Genomic DNA, 6104 nt, shown 5'->3' with positions numbered 1-6104 from the left:
AATTATTTAAAAAATCATACATTGTGATTTCCAGATTTTTTTTAGATTACGTCTCTCACAGTGGACATGCACCTAAGATGAGAATTTCAGACCCCTCCATGATTTCTAAGTGGTTAATGCGCTTAGTTTCAGTTCAGAAGGTTCCGGGTTCAAATCCCACCCCTGCCACATTTCTCCATGTAATGTGGAGTTGCGTCAGGAAGGGCATCCGGCGTAAAACTTGTGCCAATTCAACATGCAGATCCACCTTGGATTTGCTGTGGCGACCCCAAGTGCAAACAAGGGAGCATATATATATACATATACAGGTGCATCTCATAAAATTTGAACATTGTGAAAAAAATCAATTATTTTTAACAGGTATATCAGAGAGTGAACATTTGTACATATTCTTGTTTCAGTACATAGAAACTAAAATGTTTCAATTATTTAAAAAACTTTTTTTTCATAATTACAGCCTACAGCTCCAAAAAATAGAAAATACATATCTCAAAATATTAGACTAATTCATTTCAAGTCACTATTTATACAGTCTGAATACCAGGAATCTCTCAATTCTAGTTCACTACACACAACCACAATCATGGGGAAGATTGCTGAAGTGGCAGCAGTCCAGAATACACTCATGGATGCTTTCCACAAGGAGGTTAAGTAACAGAAGGTCATTGCTGAAAGCTCTCGCTGTTCAGAGATGTGGATCAAAGAATATTTATAAAAGTATGGTCGGAGAAAAAAAAAGGAGAACAAGAACTGGCCTGTTGCTCAGTACTCCAACGTCCTCTTGACAGCTAAAAGTACATTTTATATTTCATTTGGAAATCAAGATCTCAGAGTCTGGAGGAAGAGTGGAGAGACACAAAATCTAAGGTGCTTGAAGTCCAGTGTGAAGTTTACAGTCAGTGATGATTTGGTGCCATGTCATCTGCTACTGTTGGTCCACTGTGTTTTAACAAGTCTAAAGTCAAAACAGCCGTATACCAGGAGATTATAGAACACTTCATGCTTCCATCTGCTGACAAGCTTTATGGAGATGCTGATTTCCTCTTCCAGCAGGACTTGGCATCTGCCCACATTACCAAAACTACTAGTACCTGGTTGATTCCTTAAGGGGTATTGTCAAGACGAACAGTGGCGCATTATGAAGCACAAAATACGACAACGGAGACCCCGGACTGTTGAACAGCTGAAGTTGTACATCAAGCAAGAATAGGAAAGAATTCCACCTACAAAGCTTCAACAATTACTGTCCTTAGTTCCCAAATGCTTACTGAGTGTTGTTAGAAGGAAAGGTGATGTAACACAGTGGTAAACATACCACTGTCCCAGCTTTTTTTTAATAAATGAATGAATGAATTTGAATGAAACTTTGAAATGTGTTGCAGGCATCCATTTCAAAATGAGCAAATATTTGTACAAAAACAATAAAGTTTATCAGGTTGAACATTGAATAACTTGTCTTTGTGGTGTATTCAATTGAATATAGGTTGAAGAGGATTTTGCAAATCGTATTCTGTTTTTATTTACATTTTACACAACGTCCCAACTTCATTGGAATTGGGGTTGTAGGTCTTTGGAGCAAGTCTGTGGGTTGAGTAGGACTGTTCTCACCATCCTTCGCTTCAGCCTATCTGAGATGTTTCTTGGCCTGCCACTTCGGGCCTTAACAAGTACTGTGCTGCGGCCTTCCATTTCCTCACTATGTTCCTCATAGTGGAAACTGACAGCTGAAATCTCTGAGATACCTTTTGAACAATCTTTGTTTTCAGGTCATTTGCCACTCATTAGAAGAGATGCAAAAAGGAGAAACATTTGCAAATGGCCACTCTGTCCCATGATTGGATTCACCTGTGTAAGAAGGTCAAGAGTCAATGAGCTTTCCAAACCAATTTTGTGTTCCAATATTTAGTGTTAAATGTATTCAAATCAACAAAATGACAAGGGTGCCCAAATTTATGCACCTGCCTAATTTTGTTGAAATAATTATTGCACACTTTCTGTAAATACTAGTAACTTCGTTTCACTTCTCAAATATCAGTGTGTTCGTCTGCTATATGATATTTAACTGAAATTTCAACCAATGATTTATAAAGGAAAATCATGAAAATTATCAGGGGTGCCCAAACTTTTGCATACAACTGTGTGTGTGTGTGTGTATATATATATATATATATATATATATATATATATATATATATATATATATATATACACTCATAACAAGTTTCAAAAAGGAAAAAAAAAAAACAAAAGAAAAACAAGCAGACAATAAAGATTAATCAGTGAACCAAATGTCTCAACACAACCGAAAAACAACAGTGTGCAATCAAAGAAACCAGTAGCACACTCAGTTGACCTAACTCTTCATACTTTAACAAGTAATTATATTATTTTCTTAAAGACTTTTTAAGCCAACTAAAGTACCAGATAATTTAATGCTTTCAGAACAGTTATTCCAAATTTTTACACCTTTTATGGTGTAATGACGTTTTTTGTGTTTTTTGTGTAACACAATGACGTTTTATGGTAGTACGAGTCTTTATTAAATACTACTTTATCAAATACTAATGTTCCTCTCAAATTATAGCTGGACTCCCTCATTTTGAACAGTTCCTGGACATGTTGAGACAAAAGCTTATTTTTAACATTATACATGATTTGTATTGTGATATAACAGCCCAGTCTCACGTTTTTTTCGTGCTCCCATCACGAAATGAGTCAAATTTTCGTGACAGGTTTTTTTTAACTCTCTATTACTAACCCTACTCCTACCCCAAACCCTAACCTTAACCATAACCTAACCCTACTTCTTCCCCCAACACCCCCCCCCCCCTTTCACTTTTATTTTTATGCAGCCATTACGGAATGAATTAGAATGATTTCTTGCTGCCGTGACAAAAATGAGGCACTTTTCATCACAATATCACAAACCAATAGATTAATGTATATTTTGTGCTGCTGAATCACGACTTGCTGTGAGACCAGGTTGGATATAATATCAACCAAGTCCCAGAATTTCAAAATATGTAAACAGACAAATAGTGGGTTTGTTGGCTCACGATATGGTTTATTACTGATAACTCTTATAGTTTTCTTTTGTAGTAAAAATATTGTATTTGTATTTGTTTTGTATGTGTTTCCCCAAACCTCAATGCAATAGGTCATATATGGGACAAGTAATGAATGGTATAATGTAACAAATGAATGTTGGGAGAGCAAGTCTTGTGCTTTATGCAGGATTACAATGGCTTTTGAGATTTTAGATTTAATACAATTAATATGAGTTTTCCAGCTTAATTTATCATCAACAAAAACTTCAAGAAATTTGGTTTGTTACAATTTCAATTTCAGCATATTTTAATAAAAAATTGCTACTTAAATTCCTCAGCTTATTTCCAAATATAATATACTTTGTTTTTCCAAGATGAAGTGATAATTTGTTTAAATCAAACCATTGTTTGAAATTCAGTAGTTTCCTTTCCATCATGTCCAAAAGCTTTCCCAAATAATCCCCACTACAAAACACTGTTGTATCATCGGCAAACAAAATACAACTCACAGACTTAGAAACCCAGCATAGTATGTCATTAATATATAACAGAAACAACAACGGCTGAACCCTGGGGCACCCCACATGTAATCTTCAAAAATTCAGAATTTATCCCACCAGTCACAATGTATATGCTTAAATTGTTATGCGCCTCTTTGCAGTCCCTTTTTGTGCATGTGTAATGTTATAAATGTGGCTCCAGGATTCCTTGGGTACTGCTGGATTGACATGGGGCAAACAAACAGTTACTTGCGGAGAATTAGATGAGGAGTATCATCTGCGTTGTAGTCCATGGGCCAAGCAGGTTTTCGGTACCGCTTAAGGTGATGAAATAACACTTAGAATCCAGGCTCAGTGTACCATGGCTTACATAAAAAGTAGCACAGCCATCCTGGGGTGGCCGCTGTAGCCAGGTAGGGGTCAATGAAGAATTACACAAAGGTCAAAATTTAAAATGCTCAAATCATATTGAAAACTATACCACATTATTTATGTGATCAGAACAATTCCAAAAAGGTATGGTTTGGAATATCTGTGACTGAATGTTTTGGATTTATGGGGCAAAAACTGCAAAAATGGTGACAAAGGTCAGTTTCAGTTTGTACAGTTCAATGGAAATAGTCATTAATACAATCATCCCACTGCATTGTATGTCTGTTTTATTGACATACTGTAACTCAGTGAACATGACATATTGAACATTAAGATGCAAAGTATAGATACAAGGATACTGGAAAAACAACCATCAAATAATACAGCTGACAATGTTTGAATAGGTACAAATTCATCAGAAAAACAATACAAAAAATCATCAATTTCAGGGTTTATAACATGGCTATAACAGGATGTCAATATAATGGCAAACCTCAACCAGAACTTAGGCAATAAAATTTAACAAGAGGCCTTCAGCTTCTCAACAAAGCTTTAGATTTCTCAAATATCCTCTTTCTTTACAACACACACTTCTCTGTGTCAAGCAGCAAGTTAATGTGGAAGCTAAAATGAATAATGATTGCACTATCAGAGTGACTGAAGGTGTGATTGCCAGATTTACCCTTAAACATTTACTCTCTGTGGCTGCAGCTGCTGAATACAAAACAGTATTTAGTGGAGTATGAACCAGGACCAGATCCTGAAGGAGAAGCTGTTGTGACACCGCATTCTGAAACATCCGGCTTTAGTCTCAACTAGGCAGCACAACTAACGCTTAAATGAATGTTTTCAAAGTGGAACATATCTTTGTATAACAGTGTTTTAGGGTTTTAAGGCCACATTGAGTTTTTTTTTCCAACTTAGAGAATAAAATCATAACATTACAAGAATAAAGTCGGAAATTTATGAGAAGAAAACTCGTAATATTACAAGAATAAAGTCATAACATTACGAGAATAAGTCACAGCACATCCACAAGCCACCACAAGTGCCGAGATAACATGTCACAAAATGGACTTGCCCTCCCTCACTGATCGCGTGCAACACCACAGAGAAGGTTGTCACGGAGGTTGTTTTGTGTGCTCTCAGTGTATAATTTCCAGAATCAAGTTTTTTTCTCGTATAAATACAACTTTATTTTCGTAATATTATTAATTTATTCTCTTAATATTTTGACTTTATTCTCATAATATTTTGACTTTATTTTCATAATATCACAAGTTTTTTTCTCATAAAATTACAACTTTGTTCTTGTAATATTATGACTTTATTCTCGAAGTCTAAAAAAAAACCTCTCAATGCGGCCCTAAAACGCTGTTGTATCTTTGCTACTTAACCTAAAAGTCTTTTTTTCTTTCAAATGTAGCTGGAAGTCATTTAGCTGTAGCACATCTGTATGTAGAAAATGAAACAAGCATTGAAAGTGAAAATTTATTCATGTCTTTGTTGAGATGCTAGCTGGGTTTCTATTAGATTTGCGCAAAAGTTAAGTGACACTGTCAGAATGTTAACAAAGACAATAGCGAAATGACAGCATTTTCACTGAGTGACAGAACGTGACTGCTGAGATTTGTCATCTTGCGATAACTCATTCTTGGAGGCTCTTGCAATAATTCCACAAGTCATGACGACGGATGGGTAATGTCGCTAAATACTGACATCTTTTTTTTAATATCCAATATTGCTATCATGTTTCACAGACTCTCCATCTCTAACTTGATCCACACTGCGTCGATAAAATTAGAGATGTCGAAATTAGAGATGAAATGTTACTCTTTCTGTAGATCATGTGACCTGTAACAGTGGAAAAAGTGTTTCCTTTAGTTTTTTGAAATAAGGCTTTTTGAATCACCTGAAAACCCACCTCATGCAAGCATAACTTTTTGTGATCATTTCCATTAAGCTTATTTTCAATTTGACACTCCAAATTGTGTGATTTAGAGGATGATGGAAGCCCACTTCCAGACGGCGTAGGGCGTCGCTCACAGCTAGCAGGATTCCAGCGACATATGTCACAGAATTTTATAACATGCTTAAATATTATTTGTAATGTGAAACTTCTGCGTGTTCAGACAAAATTATGGGTCTTCCAGATGTATAATATGAAATAAATATATTTAACAGT

This window comes from Thalassophryne amazonica, chromosome 12 (assembly GCF_902500255.1).
Source record: "Thalassophryne amazonica chromosome 12, fThaAma1.1, whole genome shotgun sequence".
In the NCBI taxonomy this organism is placed as follows: domain Eukaryota; kingdom Metazoa; phylum Chordata; class Actinopteri; order Batrachoidiformes; family Batrachoididae; genus Thalassophryne; species Thalassophryne amazonica.
This window is presented reverse-complemented; position numbering follows the sequence as displayed.